We start from the raw sequence: 18,731 nt of genomic DNA, 5'->3' as shown, positions 1-18,731 counted from the left end.
TCACCTACAGTTACCTGCTATTATTTCATTGTTATATTTTATGTCGCTGGTCATTACAATTTTCCAAGAATTTAAACAGCTAAACAGCAAGTAGCATCTTGTTAGAGTACAGGAATTTACCTATGGAGAACCTCGATAGCTGCCGAAAATTATTAATGATTATATATGTAATTTAAAATAATGAATTATATTCCATTTCTTATGTTACGTCTTTGGCGGGTAGGCCGTTCTGCGGGTTTACAACCGAATTGTTTAAAAATCACACTATTTTAAATGTATGAGTCACTAGTATGCTCTGATATATGTTCTGCAATGAAAATAAAGATTGTTTTGTTGTTAATTACTCCATAAATGTGTAATGTGTTAATTCAGTCTAAAATCTTTTTGCAACGTTTATATGCGATATACGTAGCTGGAAACTACCTAATATTTAAAAATAATAGTTACAACATTCTATTAATATATAATGTTTAAATAAATATCACACAAAGTCTGTATATCTGTTTTTAGATGTCTTATAAATCTTCTTTTAAAATAGTATTAATGATTTTTATGAATCTTGAGTAAAAATTCTGTTAATTATTATTAATCTAATTGTTATTATTTTAAGTAAAAGAATTGCAAGTATTCGCATAACCACGGGATCTCTGTTTGTGTATGAATGCACGGATTTGTTTTTGTTATGAGAGGGACGCCTTAGAAAGCATGGTGTAGGCCACCTGTGGCTCGCATCCGATCCCACGATCGTCGTCGCCCCTAAATCAACACAACAGGTATTTAGTATTTACGATTATAATAAGTAATATTTCTTTTATAATAATATTGCAGCAGGTGGTGTAGTGGTAGGACACTCGCCTGGCGTTCCGCGAGCGCTATGTCATAAGAACATAAGAACATAAGAACAAAGGTAACTGCAGAAGGCCTATTGGCCCATACGAGGCAGCTCCTATTCTATAACCACCCAATCCCACTCATATACTTGTCCAACCCGTGCTTGAAACAATCGAGGGACCCCACCTCCACAATGTTACGCGGCAATTGGTTCCACAAATCAACAACCCTGTTACTGAACCAGTATTTACCCAAGTCTTTCCTAAATCTAAACTTATCCAATTTATACCCATTGTTTCGTGTTCTGTCCTGTGTTGATACTTTTAATACCCTATTAATATCCCCCCGGTTATGTCCATTCATCCACTTGTAAACCTCTATCATGTCACCCCTAACTCTTCGCCTTTCCAGTGAATGCAACTTAAGCTTTGTTAATCTTTCTTCATATGAAAGATTTCTAATTTGGGGAATTAACTTAGTCATCCTACGCTGGACACGTTCAAGTGAATTTATATCCATTCTATAATATGGCGACCAAAACTGAACTGCATAATCTAAATGGGGCCTAACTAGAGCAAGATATAGCTTGAGAACCACACCAGGTGTCTTGTTACTAACGCTGCGATTAATAAATCCAAGTGTCCGATTTGCCTTATTACGAACATTTATGCATTGATCCTTTTGTTTTAAATTCTTACTAATCATAACTCCCAGATCCCTTTCGCAATCCGACTTCGCAATCGCAATCATGGGTTCGTATCCTGGCCGGGGAGGATTTACTGGGCGCAATTCCTTAACTGTAGCCTCTGTTTAACGCAACAGTAAAATGTGTACTTGGATGAAAAAAACGATTCTTCGCGGCGGGGATCGTATTCCAGGGACCTGCCCGAAACGCTACTCGTACTAGTGGCTGTACAAGAATGTAACAACTCTTGCATATATCTCAGGTTAGGGGCTTGGCATTTACACTCTTAGGTCAGCAAACTAGCTAGAAGGTTAGACTATTAGACTCCACTGGTCAATGGGGGCCCTGCATGACTCAGCTTATCCTAACCTAGCTCAGCTTAAACCATCTTAGCATAGTTCATTCTAGCTGTGCATAGTGCTTGCACAGCCTTGCTTATCCTAGTTTACCTCTTCCTAGCCTACCGTAGCCAAGCCTATCCCAATATACCCTTACCTACTCTTGCCTAGCCTAACCCTGCCTTGCTTTTAAACATGACCAGTCCTTCCTACCCTAGCCAAGCCCTGACCAGCTTAGCCAAGCCAATCCCTGCCTAGATTTAGCATAGCCTTGCCTTTTTATTAATATATAGAGGGTACCACCTCTGGTTGAGTTTGTAGGAACCCTCCGCTTATAGGGTTGAGGGTTCCATATATATATATATATATATATATATATATATATATATATATATATATATATATATATATATATATATATATATATATATATATATATATATATATATATATATATATATATATGTCGTACCTAGTAGCCAGAACGCACTTCTCAGCCTACTATGCAAGGCCCGATTTGCCTAATTAGCCAAGTTTTCATGAATTAATTGTTTTTCGACTACCTAACCTACCTAACCTAACCTAACCTAACTTTTTCGGCTACCTAACCAAACCTAACCTATAGAGATAGGTTAGGTTAGGTTAGGTAGGGTTGGTTAGGTTCAGTCATATATCTACGTTAATTTTAACTCCAATAAAAAAAATTGACCTCATACATAATGAAATGGGTAGCTTTATCATTTCATAAGAAAAAAAATAGAAAAAATATATTAATTCAGGAAAACTTGGCTTATTAGGCAAATCGAGCCTTGAATAGTAGGCCAAAAAGTGAGTTCTGGCTACTAGGTACGACATATATATATATATATATATATATATATATATGTCGTACCTAGTAGCCAGAACGCACTTCTCAGCCAACTATGCAATGCCCGATTTGCCTAATAAGCCAAGTTTTCCTGAATTAATATATTTTTCTAATTTTTTCCTTATGAAGTGATAAAGCTACCCATTTCATTATGTATGAGGTCAATTTTTTTTTATTGAAGTTAAAATTAACGTAGATATATGACCGAACCTAACCAACCCTACCTAACCTAACCTAACCTATCTCTATCGGTTAGGTTAGGTTAGGTAGCAGAAAAAGTTAGGTTAGGTTAGGTTAGGTAGGTTAGGTAGTCGAAAAAACATTAATTCATGAAAACTTGGCTTATTAGGCAAATCGGGCCTTGCATAGTAGGCAGAGAAGTGCGTACTGGCTATTAGGTACGACATATATATATTAATATAAATAATGTGTGTGTAAACATGCCACGTGTGTGTAAATCACAAAAATTAACACTTGATGAAAAATGTGACAGTGTCAGACCACGGAGGAAGAATTGAAACAGGAATTTCCTTAAGTACTTTCATATATTAAAACATCTTCAGAAGGAATAATTTTTTATATAAATTAAATTAAAAAAAAAATCATTCCTCCATCGTCTGACACTATAATATATATATAATAATATATATATATAATATATATATATATATATATATATATATATATATATATATATATATATATATATATATATATATGTATATATATATATATATATGTATATATATATATATATATATATATATATATATATATATATATATATATATATATATATATATATAATGTGTGTGTGTGTGTGTGTACTCACCTAGTTGTGCTTGCGGTGGTTGAGCTCTGGCTCTTTGTCCCGTATGTATGTATTCATATATATATATATATATATATATATATATATATATATATATATATGTCGTACCTAGTAGCCAGAACGCACTTCTCAGCCTACTATGCAAGGCCCGATTTGCCTAATAAGCCAAGTTCTTCTGAATTAATATATTTTCTGTAATTTTTTTCTTATGAAATGATAAAGCTACCCATTTCATTATGTATGAGGTCAATTTTTTTTTATTGGAGTTAAAATTAACGTAGATATATGACCAAATTTAACCAACCCTACCTAACCTAACCTAACCTATCTTTATAGGCTAGGTTAGGTTAGGTAGCCGAAAAAGTTATGTTAGGTTAGGTTAGGTTAGGTAGGTTAGGTAGTCGAAAAACAATTAATTCATGAAAACTTGCCTTATTAGGCAAATCGGGCCTTGCATAGTAGGCTGAAAAGTGCGTTCTGGCTACTAGGTACGACATATATATATATATATATATATATATATATATATATATATATATATATATATATATATATATATATATATATATATGCGAACAAGCCTGAATGGTCCCCAGGACAATATGCAACTGAAAACTCACACCCCAGAAGTGACTCGAACCCATACTGCCAGGAGCAACGCAACTGGTATGTACAGGGACGCCTTAATCCGCTTGACCATCACGACCAGACATAAGGAAGTGATAGCCGAGGCTATTTGACCCACTTCCCCGCTGGCACTCGGATGGTAATCTTGGGCATAGCATTTTATCAAATCACCTCATTTTTGGGGCAACACGTGAGGAACACAAATGCGAACAAGCCTGAATAGTCCCCAGGACAATATGCAACTGAAAACTCACACCCCAGAAGTGACTCGAACCCAATACTGCCAGGAGCAACGCAACTGGTATGTACAGGGACGCCTTAATCCGCTTGACCATCACGACCAGACATAAGGAAGTGATAGCCGAGGCTATTTGACCCACTTCCCCGCTGGCACTCGGATGGTAATCTTGGGCATAGCATATGGGTTCGAGTCACTTCTGGGGTGTGAGTTTTCAGTTATATATATATATATATATATATATATATATATATATATATATATATATATATATATATATATATATATATATATATATATATATATATATATATATATTAGTTATATATATATATATATAATATTAATATTATATATCCTGCCTGAAATGCTGCGTGTACTAGTGGCTTTACAAGATTTTGTGGTTATTCTCTATATCTGGTTCACCTAACAGTAAATAAGTACCTGGGAGTTAGACAGCTGCTATGGGCTGCTTCCTAGGGATGTGTGTGTGTGTTTGTATTCATGTTGAATTTTACAAAGTAGGAAGAGATGTTTGTACAAAAAAAAAATCAAAAATTTTTGAAAGTATAAGTAGATTTGATATTTTTCTCTAATTGTTTATTTCTGCTGTCTCGCCTCCTTTATAAAATGGCATCATTCTTGCTTTTTTAAGGATATCAGGAAAAGTAAGGCACTCCAGAGATTTGTTGACTCCTTCCTAGTGTTGCCTAGCCCAGCCCAGCCTAGACAAGGCAGGCTGGGCATCCTAGCCTCACGCAGCTTAGCCCCCACCTACATGTAGCATCCCAGTCCATCCTAAGTGATCATTACCTTACTGGCTGTGTTTTCTCTTCAGCCCTGAATGTAATGTGGTGGAACATAAGCAGATACATATCAGGTCTTAGAGAATCTGTACTTCATACATTTCTTAATAATGTCTCACAAATATTTAAATAATTAAAAAAAAATTGTATAATAACTTCATATTATTCTTGCAATTTATTTTTGCATTTTTTTTATACAAAATTTACATTTTAAAAGATTACCTCTATTTTTAGATTGATGACTTGAAGACTACAGTGCCATCCACAGCAAATCATGGTCTTAAAATATCTCCTAGCAATGACGAGACCAATTTTCACAGAGATCAAATTTTTGCTAAGCAGTAGTCACAGGTAAATATATATTATATATATAATATTATATATATATAATTAACTACTTCATTGCTCAAAGCACCTTCAGACATTCTGAGAGTTGTGCTATTTTATTAATTAATTAATTAGGCTATATTTTAATGTTTTGTAATGTTTTCATTACTTTTTTTGTTTTGAAATATAAATTGTTGAGTTTTGAAACATTTTGACATTAACTATACCTGAATATTTATAAACAAAAAAATACCAGAACTATGTCCTTGACAATTGCACTAAGAAGTCTTTGCCAAAATCAGGTGCTCAGTGCAGTAGTTAAAAACTTAAAAGTTGTACCACCTCTGGTGCAAGATTAGGGACCCATAGCCTCAGAGAAGAAAATAGAGAGTACTCAGAGAAGGCCTTGAATAATAGGCAGGCTGTTTGTGTGTGTTTCGACGGTAAGCTTGCTGACACCATATGTAATTACCTAAGTGTAGTTACAGGATTAGAGCTACGCTCGTGGTGTCCCGTCTACCCAGCACTCTTTGTCACACAATGCTTTGAAACTACTGACGGTCTTGGCCGCCACCACCTTCTCATTTAACTTTTCCAACCGTCTACCACTCTGTATGCGAAAGGAAATTTTTGTATATTTCTTTGGCATCTTTGTTTAGTTAGTTTAAATCTATGACCTTTTGTTCTTGAAGTTCCAGGTCTCGGGAAATCTTCCCTATCGATTTTATCAATTCCTGTTACTATTTTGTACATAGTGATTTTATCACCTCTTTTTGTTGTCTTCTAGTTTTGGCATATTTAATGCCTCTGACCTCTCCACATAGCTCTTGCCCTTTAGTTCTGGGAGCCACTTAGTAGCATGTCTTTGCACCTTTTCCAGTTTGTTGATGTGCTTCTTAAGATATGGGCACCACATAACCGCTGCATATTCTAGCCTTGGCCGAACAAAACTCGTGAACAATTTCTTTAGTATTTCGCCATCCATGTATTTAAACGAAATTCTGAAGTTAGAAAGCGTGGCATAGGCTCCATACACAACGTTCTTTATGTGGGCCTCAAGTGATAGTTTTCTATCTAGGATCAACCCTAGACCTCTTTCTTTTATCAGAATTATATAAAGATTTCTCACATAATTTGTAGGTTGTGTGGGATCTATGTTCTATTCCACGTTCCATTACATGGCATTTATTCACATTAAATTTCATTTGCCAAGTGGTGCTCCATATACTTATTTTGTCCAGGTCTTCTTGAAGGGCATGACAATCATCTAAATTTCTTATCCATCCCATTATCTTAGCATCATCAGCAAACATGTTTATATAATTCTGTATTCCAACTGGTAGATCATTTATGTAGGCAATGAACATTTCTGGTGCATGTACTGTGGTACTCCACTTGTGACACTTCTCCAGTCCGATTGCCTCTGATTACTGCCCTCATTTTTCTATCAGTCAGAAAATTTTTCATCCATGTTAGAAGCTTACCTGTCACCCATCCAAAATTTTCTAGTTTCCAGAAGAACCTCTTATGTGGAACTCTGTCGAAAGCCTTTTTTATGTCTAGATAGATGCAGTCAACCCAACTACCTTTTTCCTTTAAAATCTCTGTGGCTCAATCATAGAAACTGAGTAAATTCGATACACAGGATCTTCCAGATCGAAAACAATACTGTCTGTGTGATATTATATAATTTCTCTCCAGGTGTTCTACCCATTTAGTTTTTATTATTTTTTTTTTGTTTTCAATCCTTTCACTGTTACACTTGTCAATGATTCAGGTCTATAACTGAGAGGGGTGGGGTCTTCCCTGTTGCCACTTTTGTAGATTGGAACTATGTTAGCCTTTTTCCACATGTTTGCTATGACTCCTATACACAGGGATGCCTGAAAGATCAGGTGAAGTGGAAGGCTGAGCTCAGATGCACATTCTCTCAGAACCCATGGTGAAACTCCATCTGGACCAACTGCTTTGTTCTTACTTAGCTCCTTTAGCATATTTTCCACTTCATCTCTAGACACCTCTATACGCTCTATGATGTTCTCAGAAATTCTTATTGTGTCTGGTTCTCTTAAGATTTCATTTTGTATAAACACACTTTGGAACTTTTGGTTTAATGTTTCACACATTGCATTATCATTTTCTGTGAATCTGTTTCCAATTTTCAACCTCTGGATATTATCCTTTACCTGCAATTTGTTGTTTATTAATTTGTAGAATAGGCCCAGTTCTGTTTTACATTTATCCATTATCCCTTTTTAAAAATTTCTTTCTGCCTCTTCCCTTACTGCTGTATAGTTGTTTCTCGCATCTTTGTATCGCTGGTATGATTGGGGGTTTGGCTTCTTTCTATTTTGATACCTGCTTGATGGGGTTCTGCTCTTCTACTCCCCAAGCCCGGCCCGAGGCCAGGCTCGACTTGTGAGAGTTTGGTCCACCAGGCTGTTGCTTGGAGCGGCCCGCAGGGCCACATACCCACAACATCCCGGCTGATCCGGAACTTCTCTTAGAAAACAATCCAGTTTTCTCCTGAAGATGTCCACGGTTGTTCCGGCAGGAACAACCGTGCAACCGTGCTCTGAAGGGGAAAGTGAATACTGAGCAGTACTCGAGACGGGACAACATAAGTGACTTGAAGAGTACAACCATTGTGATGGGATCCCTGGATTTGAAAGTTCTCATAATCCATCCGATCATTTTTCTGGCTGACGCAATATTTGCTTGGTTATGCTCCCTAAACATTAGATCGTCGGACATCATTATTCCCAAATCCTTGACATGCTGTTTTTCTACTATGGGAAGATTTGATTGTTTTGTACCCTGTATTATGTTTCAGATCCTCATTTTTGCCATACCTGAAATTTATCACTGTTAAACATCATGTTATTTTCTGCTGCCCAATCGAAAACTTTGTTGACATCTGCTTGTAGTTTTTCAATGTCTTTCATTCCATTTTTGTGTCTTTTGGTCTGTGGCCCTCTCTCAATTTCTGTTGAACCAATCCTGTTTTCTGGCCCTGCATCTCTGTTTTGGTATGAATGTTTGTGTGCCTTCATTGTATATTTTGCAAAATTTGGCATACATTTAATTTACTTCCCTGTCTAGCAACAAGTCTGCCTAATTACTTATTAAAAAAAAATTTGAAGTTCCCCATAGTGACCTCTCTCTCTTGAAATCAAGTTTATCAACTGTTTCAATGTCCCCATTTTCTGTGTGTGTGTGTTTGGAGGCTAAGCTTCCTGATACCATGTGTGTGTGTGTTTGGAGGCTAAGCTTGCTGATACCATGTGTGTGTGTGTGTGTTTTGAGGCTAAGCTTGCTGATACCATGTGTGTGTGTGTTTGGAGGCTAAGCTTGCTGATACCATGTGTGTGTGTGTGTTTGGAGGCTAAGTTTGCTAACACCTTGTGTGTACTCACCTGTTTAAATAATAATAGGGGTGTGTACCACCTCTGGTGTAATTGTAGGGACCCACAGCCTTGAAGAAAATAAAGAGTATTCAGAGAAGACCTTGTGGATTCTCACTGAACACTTATCTTTTCTTCTCCTACCACCCCTCTTATTTTGTTTTATGCTGTATTCTATTATATATCATATAAATACATAGCCAAATGGCAATATTTATTATGTCTATACAAAAAGAAGACATCCACTTTATTTTTTTTCTCTCCTTTGTTTCTATGTGGATTTTGTTGTGACTAATGATTCTCCTCCTTCCCGTCAACAGGTCTTCCTCACTGGGCTTGCTCGGCTTTTGTGTTACTGTGAGGGTGCCATCATCGTTTACCCTTCAAGACTGACTCATGCTGGCATTGCATTTGTGGACTTCCCTTCACAGTAAACAGTCCTTCTCCATATGGTGATTGTCCAGGGCAAGCAGGGTGTGACTGCCATCTTGGAGAAGCAGGGTCTTTTAATATGAAGAATCTTCCGTCTTCTCTACTTACGCCAGCTTGTGCCGGCCTTGCATTCTTGTTACTTCATGTCCCTTGGGCCTTTTTTATTTATTTTACATAATAAATTTTTTTATTAATACCCGTGTTTCACAAGAGATCCTTAACATTTTAAGCACCAATTGTATTGACTAATGTACGTCTTGTAACCTTTAAGACATAAATAGACAAGACATAGATAAATGAGTGAATAATACTGAGTGACTAGGTTAGGGCGAGGAACATAGTACAGTGTCTGGCTTTGGAAGAATGCCTACTGTTTTAGAAACCTTATTGCCATGATCATAATCGTATGGGTTAAAAAGCATTTGTTGTCACTCCTACACTGTGGCTTGTTGGGCTTGAAACCTTTGCTCCTTGTTCGTGTTACATCTGACCTTTTGAAGAAATTGTATGAATCAATATCCTCCAAATTGTTCAGTATTTTAAAGGTTTCGCTCTATTACTCTCTCATTTGCATATATCTAAGCATATAGATTAGATATAGATTTAGATTAGATTTTTTAGTCAGGTAAAGGTACATACATTGCAGATGAGTTACAAAGGGAAAGACAATGACTAGAGTTCACTAGCTCTATTGGAAGAGAAACGTCTGCAAGACAAGTGTGGGCAAAAATTAAGGTAGCTAAGGGGAGCAGAGCCCGGCCTGCGGCTCACAACGACCCCCAGGGTAAGGCTGAAGAACTAATACACAAGTGGAGTGATGCAGCATCATCATCCTCCCTCCCTGCAGAAGTAAGCAGGGAACAGCTCCTCCGACATAATGACAGAAGGATTAGGATAACAAGAGCACAATCTAGTGATGACGAGTATGGGGAACCAATTACAGCCAAGGAAGTAAAGGGGGCTATGAAAAGGGTAAAAGTACAGCACCTGGTGAAGATGGCGTCACCTACGACATACTCAATGCACTGTGTGAAGTGTCTGGCAATCCACTACTCCACCTGTTTAACAAGTCATTCCTATGTGGAGTGTTGCCCACACAATGGAAACACGCAATAATGGTCCCAATACCGAAACCCAATGACCCTGGCAATTATAGACCTATCAGTCTCATGTCATGCACTTGCAAGATGCTTGAAAGGATCATCCTAAACCGACTATTGCACAAAATAGGCAGGTTAGGGGAGGGGTCAATGGATTTGTTAAAGGACGGAGGACAGCAAACTATAGTTAATTACCTTGCTAATGATACAGCTAAGTACTCCCAATAAACTCGCACCTCGGGGCAAAATTTTAAAATTTAAAATACAATACCTAAAGCCACTAATACGCATAGCGTTTCGGGCAAGTATATACGAAGTAAAACCCAAACAAAGAACTGACTCCGTAGGACCCATAAAAGATGAGACTAACAATTTTAAGTTGTATCATAAAAGGGCGGCAAACACTCTCAATGAATACCTAACATCAGTGTTCACACTAGAAAGCTTGAATGACAGCCCATCACCAACACAAATGTTTGTCGGAGGTAAGGAGAATGAATTAAGAGAAATACCAATTACACGCGACACAATCAGGAAGAGCATTGACAAACTAAAAGACTCAGAAGCCCAAAGTGTAAATGGATTTAAGTCCCAAGTCGTAAAGGAACTGGCAAATTAATTGGGTGGTTGTAGGTAGGAGCTGCCTCGTATGGGCCGGTGGGCCTTCTGCAGTTGCCTTTGTTCTTGTGTTCTTATGTTGAGTAACAACATTTGCAAATTTGCAGATGATACAAAAATAGGTAGGGAAATTAACACGGAAGAAGACTCACTATCACTTCAAGTTGATCTAAATAGGGTTTTGAAATGGTCAAAAGATTGACAGATGCAGTTTAATGCTGATAAATGTAAAGTTTTGAGACTAGGTAATGATGATAGTTACAAGATATGAGCTAGATGGTGTTGAGATTGCGAAGTCGGATTGTGAAAGGGATCTGGGAGTTATGATTAGTAAGAATTTAAAACAAAAGGATCAATGCATGAATGCTCGTAATAAGGCAAATAGGACACTGGGATTTATTAATCGAAGTGTTAGTAACAAGACACCTGGTGTGGTTCTTCAGCTATATCTTGCTCTGGTTAGGCCCCATTTACATTATGCAGTTCAGTTTTGGTCGCCATATTATAGAATGAATATAAATTCACTTGAACGTGTCTAGAGTAGGGTGACTAAGTTAATTCCCCAAAATAGAAATCTTTTATATGAAGAAAGATTAACAAAGCTTAAATTGCATTCACTGGAAAAGCGAAGAGTTAGGGGTGATATGATAGAGGTTTACAAGTGGATGAATGGACATAACAAAGGGGATATTAGTAGGGTATTAAAAGTATCAACACATGACAGAACACAAAACAATGGGTATAAATTGGATAAGTTTAGATTTAGGAAAGACTTGGGTAAATACTGGTTTGGCAACAGGGTTGTTGATTTGTGGAACCAATTACCGCGTAACGTGGTGGAGGTGGGGTCCCTCGATTGTTTCAAGCGTGGGTTGGACATGTATATGAGTGGGTTTGGGTGGTTATAGATAGGAGCTGCCTCGTATGGGCCAATAGGCCTTCTGCAGTTACCTTTATTCTTATGCTCTTAATTCACTATGCTTGCCAGTGAAACTCCTTTTCAGAAAATCGCTGGACCATGGAATAGTTCCCCTAGTAACAGTTGAAGGTGATGTAGTGATCGAGTAATCCTTATACTCCATTATCTCATCATCATAATGGCATAACTAATTACACAAGCATTAATCCTATCCCTATTTACAGGTAACGGTTTTCCACCCTTCTATATCTTACTGTGAGGTGTCGTCACCGTACATAAGCAAGCGACTTGAGAATAGCACATTACGGGCTATTCATGCCCGTGCCACCTCTTGGGTGGCTTAATCTTTATAAATAAATCAGAATAGCACACACCACACGGGAGACATCTCCCGTCACGCAGGGTGCAGTCGCACCTCCACAGATCTCCAGTATCAGCTCTTGATATTGGTAATGGCTCAAAAGGGCCACCACTTACGGGGTATTCATGCCCGTGTCACCTCTTGGGTGGCTTAATCTTCATCAATCAATCGAATAGCACACAGTACAATCTCCAGTCAAGAATGTAGCACTCGGCGTGTACAGTTCTAATCGACCCAAGACGCTACAGCCTCGACACAGCAGACAGCAGACTACGACCGTTGTTCAGGTCCATGTAAACTACATCTACCCGAAGTCCTTCGTCTGAATAGCCAGTTACCAGTTACAGGAGATACTTTTTCACCCACAGAGTTATTAACTCATGGAACCGCCTACCCACCGAAGCGGTACGTGGCAAAACGATGCTGATTTTCAAAATATACCTGGAAAAGATCATTCCTCCCTACACCTGGGGGGTACCTTCGTTAAAGTAAAAAGGTATACAGAAATAACAAAGAAAATAGATATGAATACTATTACCTTCGATGTTAGTAGTAGTTGTGCAAGTGAGGAGAAAGAAAAAATATTACGGAGTTCATGGATGAAAGTAGATTGATAATATTATCTTGGAACGTTAATGGATTAAAAACTAGAGCGGTGGATGTACACTATTATACTCTTAGAGAGAATATTAACATAGTAGCACTCCAGGAAACTGGGGATAGGGATGGTAACAATCTGAACATGAAGATGAACATGTTGAACATGAAGATGTTCAACTGCTGGGCGAGCCCTCTCCTACTCATCTGAGGGGAGGGAGATTAGATTATGCTTGTTTGATAAATGCTGAGGGCATAGAGGAGAATTGTCTTACTGTGGATGAAATGCTAAGAGATTTTGCATTACAAATACAGCTTAAACTAGATAAAAAGCATGCCTGCCTTCAGAGGAAAAGCTTAAAGTTTAATAAGGGAGAATTAAGGGGTCTTGTTGGTCATATTAAGTCTTGGTATGATACTTATAAGCCAGTTTCGGCAGAAGCATTTTATTAAGATTTAATTAAGGAGGTAGATGTATTTAATGCAACATTGAACCGGAAAACATCTGGTATAGAAAAGCATCCCCCATAAAAGTGTGCGGAGAAGAGAAAGGAAATTTGGAGCAAGTATTGGCAGGAGTTTGCAGAGAAAGTTAGGAGTAACAAACTTGAAGGAAATCTGGCAAGACATAAATGAAATAAGGGGTAAAAAGCATAATTTTGTTGCACATCCTGACCCGTAAGGAATTGCAAAAGGTCTCGTAAATAAATGGGCGGAAGCTGCCAAACTTAGTTCATTTAATTACCCGCTGTAACGAGAGAGTCGTTTGATTCTTGGAAAGATCTAAGAAAGGATTTTATACTTACAGCAGGTAACAGTGGTGATGTCACTTGCACAGGTATTACCAGAGAAGAACTAATAACGGCGATTAAAGTTGGGAAATCTACCGCCCCCTAGGGAGGATGGAGTAACTTTTGAAATACTTAATGAACTTGCCATTATGACGAAAAGCCCGCTGTTAGACCTCTTTAATATTAGTTATAAAGAGGGCAGAATTCCCAGTAAATGAAAAAGAACTATGATCATCCTTATCCCTAAAGCCAATGGAGAGTACAGACCTGTGTCTTTAACCTCGTGTTTTTGTAAAATGATGGAGAGGATCATTTTAAATAAACTTTTGTATATAATAGGTGATCAGCTGTCTAATAATTTTTCGGGTTCCTCAGAGGAAAAAGTACCTCTGACTGTATTATTAAATGTCTAGCTAATGGTAATGATTATTATAGAATTTTTATTGATTTATAAGGAGCTTTTGATAAAGCCAACAAAGAGGTTATTTTATATGAATTAGCTGGTCTTGGTGTTGAAGGGAGATTATTGCGCTGGATAGGGGATTATCTTCAGGAAAGGAGGGCTCAGGTGTGGTATCAAGGTTGTATGGTTCAAGGTATCAAGGTCAAGAACTCTGCACACCTCAGGGAGGAGTGTTGAGTCTCACCCTGTTTTATGTACTAATGAATAAGATAGCATCTGAGAAATACTCAAATTGGGTAACTCCAATCATATATGCTGATGATATTTTGTTTCAGGGCAAAGATATTTCAAAGATTCAAACAGTGTTGGACAATTTCGGAAACCAGTGTCACCACATGGGACTAGTGGTTAATGAAGACAAAACTAAAGTTTGAATGTAGAAGTCGGAGGCCCATTATATTGGAAATAAACGGTAAAAATATAGAGAGTTAATATATATAAATATTTAGGCATATATGTTGGATATACCTATGAGAGTTTGGAAACTGAGATGAACAGACTGTTGAGTCAATGTCGGAAGAGATTACAACCTCTGAAGGCCTTGGCATGCTGTGGAAAGGAGTGGGAGTCCAAGTGCTACGAATGATGTACTTGAGTACTGTAAGATTTCTTATTGATTATGCTGCACCTGTCATTTCTTGTTTTGGTAAAGGTAGGATGGGCAAGTTGGAGAAGATACAAAATGAAGCCGTTGGGGGTCGTTGTGAGCCGCTGCTACCTTAATTTTTGCCCACACTTGTCTTGCAGACGTTTCTCTTCCAATAGAGCTAGTGAACTTTAGTCAATGTCTTTCCCTTTGTAACTCATCTGCAATGTATGTACCTTTACCTGAATAAAAAATCTAATCTAAATCTATATCTAATCTATATGCTTAGATATATGCAAATGAGAGAGTAATAGAGCGAAACCTTTAAAATACTGAACAATTTGGAGGATATTGATTCATACAATTTCTTCAAAAGGTCAGATGTAACACGAACAAGGAGCAAAGGTTTCAAGCTCAACAAGCCACAGTGTAGGAGTGACAACAAATGCTTTTTAACCCATACGATTATGATCATGGCAATAAGGTTTCTAAAACAGTAGGCATTCTTCCAAAGCCAGACACTGTACTATGTTCCTCGCCCTAACCTAGTCACTCAGTATTATTCACTCATTTATCTATGTCTTGTCTATTTATGTCTTAAAGGTTACAAGACGTACATTAGTCAATACAATTGGTGCTTAAAATGTTAAGGATCTCTTGTGAAACACGGGTATTAATAAAAAAATTTATTATGTAAAATAAATAAAAAAGGCCCAAGGGCCATGAAGTAACAAGAATGCAAGGCCGGCACAAGCTGGCGTAAGTAGAGAAGACGGAAGATTCTTCATATTAAAAGACCCTGCTTCTCCAAGATGGCAGTCACACCCTGCTTGCCCTGGACAATCACCATATGGAGAAGGACTGTTTACTGTGAAGGGAAGTCCACAAATGCAATGCCAGCATGAGTCAGTCTTGAAGGGTAAACGATGATGGCACCCTCACAGTAACACAAAAGCCGAGCAAGCCCAGTGAGGAAGACCTGTTGACGGGAAGGAGGAGAATCATTAGTCACAACAAAATCCACATAGAAACAAAGGAGAGAAAAAAATAAAGTGGATTTCTTCTTTTTGTATAGACATAATAAATATTGCCATTTGGCTATGTATTTATATGATATATAATAGAATACAGCATAAAACAAAATAAGAGGGGTGATAGGAGAAGAAAAGATTAGTGTTCAGTGAGAATCCACAAGGTCTTCTCTGAATACTCTATTTTCTTCAAGGCTGTGGGTCCCTACAATTGCACCAGAGGTGGTACACACCCCTATTATTATTTAAACAGGTGAGTACACACACGGTGTTAGCAAACTTAGCCTCCAAACACACACACACACATGGTATCAGCAAACTTAGCCTCCAAACACACACACACACACATGGTATCAGCAAGCTTAGCCTCCAAACACACACACACATGGTATCAGCAAGCTTAGCCTCCAAATACACACATGGTATCAGCAAGCTTAGCCTCTAAACACACACACACACACACAAACGGTATCAGCAAGCTTAGCCTCCAAACACACACACACACATGGTATCAGCAAGCTTAGCCTCCAAACACACACACACACATGGTATCAGCAAACTTAGCCTCCAAACACACACATACACACATGGTATCAGCAAGCTTAGCTTCCAAACACACACACACACATGGTATCAGCAAGCTTAGCCTCCAAACACACACACACACATGGTATCAGCAAGCTTAGCCTCCAAACACACACACACACATGATATCAGCAAGCTTAGCCTCCAAACACACACACACACATGGTATCAGCAAGCTTAGCCTCCAAACACACACACACACACATGGTATCAGCAAACTTAGCCTCCAAACACACACATACACACATGGTATCAGCAAGCTTAGCCTCCAAACACACACACACACACATGGTATCAGCAAGCTTAGCCTCCAAACACACACACACATGGTATCAGCAAGCTTAGCCTCCAAACACACACACACACACATGGTATCAGCAAGCTTAGCCTCCAAACACACACACACATGGTATCAGCAAGCTTAGCCTCCAAACACACACACACACACATGGTATCAGCAAGCTTAGCCTCCAAACACACACACACATGGTATCAGCAAGCTTAGCCTCCAAACACACACACACGTGGTAACAGCAAGCTTAGCCTCCAAACACACACACACACACATGGTATCAGCAAGCTTAGCCACCAAACACACACACACACACATGGTATCAGCAAGCTTAGCCTCCAAACACACACACACATGGTATCAGCAAGCTTAGCCTCCAAACACACACACACATGGTATCAGCAAGCTTAGCCTCCAAACACACACACACACACACACATGGTATCAGCAAGCTTAGCCTCCAAACACACACACACATGGTATCAGCAAGCTTAGCCTCCAAACACACACACACAGAAAATGGGGACATTGAAACAGTTGATAAACTTGATTTCAAGAGAGAGAGGTCACTATGGGGAACTTCAATTTTTTTTTAATAAGTAATTAGGCAGACTTGTTGCTAGACAGGGAAGTAAATTAAATGTATGCCAAATTTTGCAAAATATACAATGAAGGCACACAAACATTCATACCAAAACAGAGATGCAGGGCCAGAAAACAGGATTGGTTCAACAGAAATTGAGAGAGGGCCACAGACCAAAAGACACAAAAATGGAATGAAAGACATTGAAAAACTACAAGCAGATGTCAACAAAGTTTTCGATTGGGCAGCAGAAAATAACATGATGTTTAACAGTGATAAATTTCAGGTATGGCAAAAATGAGGATCTGAAACATAATACAGGGTACAAAACACAATCGAATCTTCCTATAGTAGAAAAACAGCATGTCAAGGATTTGGGAATAATGATGTCCGACGATCTAATGTTTAGGGAGCATAACCAAGCAAATATTGCGTCAGCCAGAAAAATGATCGGATGGATTATGAGAACTTTCAAATCCAGGGATCCCATCACAATGGTTGTACTCTTCAAGTCACTTATGTTGTCCCGTCTCGAGTACTGCTCAGTATTCACTTTCCCCTTCAGAGCACGGTTGCACGGTTGTTCCTGCCGGAACAACCGTGGACATCTTCAGGAGAAAACTGGACTGTTTTCTAAGAGAAGTTCCGGATCAGCCGGGATGTTGTGGGTATGTGGCCCTGCGGGCCGCTCCAAGCAACAGCCTGGTGGACCAAACTCTCACAAGTCGAGCCTGGCCTCGGGCCGGGCTTGGGGAGTAGAAGAGCAGAACCCCATCAAGCAGGTATCAAAATAGAAAGAAGCCAAACCCCCAATCATACCAGCGATACAAAGATGCGAGAAACAACTATACAGCAGTAAGGGAAGAGGCAGAAAGAAATTTTTAAAAAGGGATAATGGATAAATGTAAAACAGAACTGGGCCTATTCTACAAATTCATAAACAACAAATTGCAGGTAAAGGATAATATCCAGAGGTTGAAAATTGGAAACAGATTCACAGAAAATGATAATGCAATGTGTGAAACATTAAACCAAAAGTTCCAAAGTGTGTTTATACAAAATGAAATCTTAAGAGAACCAGACACAATAAGAATTTCTGAGAACATCATAGAGCGTATAGAGGTGTCTAGAGATGAAGTGGAAAATATGCTAAAGGAGCTAAGTAAGAACAAAGCAGTTGGTCCAGATGGAGTTTCACCATGGGTTCTGAGAGAATGTGCATCTGAGCTCAGCCTTTCACTTCACCTGATCTTTCAGGCATCCCTGTGTACAGGAGTCATAGCAAACATGTGAAAAAAGGCTAACATAGTTCCAATCTACAAAAGTGGCAACAGGGAAGACCCCACCCCTCTCAGTTATAGACCTGAATCATTGACAAGTGTAACAGTGAAAAGATTGAAAAAAAAAACTAAAAACT

At 38.3% G+C, this 18,731-nt stretch overlaps 2 long non-coding RNA genes across 3 annotated transcripts in view; one reads left to right on the top strand and one right to left on the bottom strand.

Moving 5' to 3' along the window:
- The first annotated feature begins 678 nt into the window (after positions 1–678).
- On the top strand, positions 679–9,584 carry LOC138353289 (uncharacterized). Of its 2 annotated transcripts, none has more exons than XR_011223106.1 (3): positions 679–773; positions 5,460–5,576; positions 9,277–9,584. It is a non-coding gene; the product is annotated as an uncharacterized lncRNA (long non-coding RNA). The 2 variants fall into 2 exon arrangements; XR_011223107.1 differs by lacking the exon at positions 679–773 and adding an exon at positions 1,583–1,778.
- Positions 9,585–15,571: 5,987 nt separating this feature from the next.
- LOC138353288 (uncharacterized) overlaps positions 15,572–18,731 on the bottom strand; it is a 7,384-nt gene continuing 4,224 nt past the window's right edge. Inside the window, exon 3 of the long non-coding RNA XR_011223105.1 lies at positions 15,572–15,802. This is a non-coding gene — a long non-coding RNA (uncharacterized lncRNA). The remainder of the gene's footprint in view (positions 15,803–18,731) is intronic.

The sequence above is a fragment of the Procambarus clarkii genome, chromosome 57, assembly GCF_040958095.1.
Source record: "Procambarus clarkii isolate CNS0578487 chromosome 57, FALCON_Pclarkii_2.0, whole genome shotgun sequence".
NCBI lineage: Eukaryota > Metazoa > Arthropoda > Malacostraca > Decapoda > Cambaridae > Procambarus > Procambarus clarkii.
This window is presented reverse-complemented; position numbering and strand designations above follow the sequence as displayed.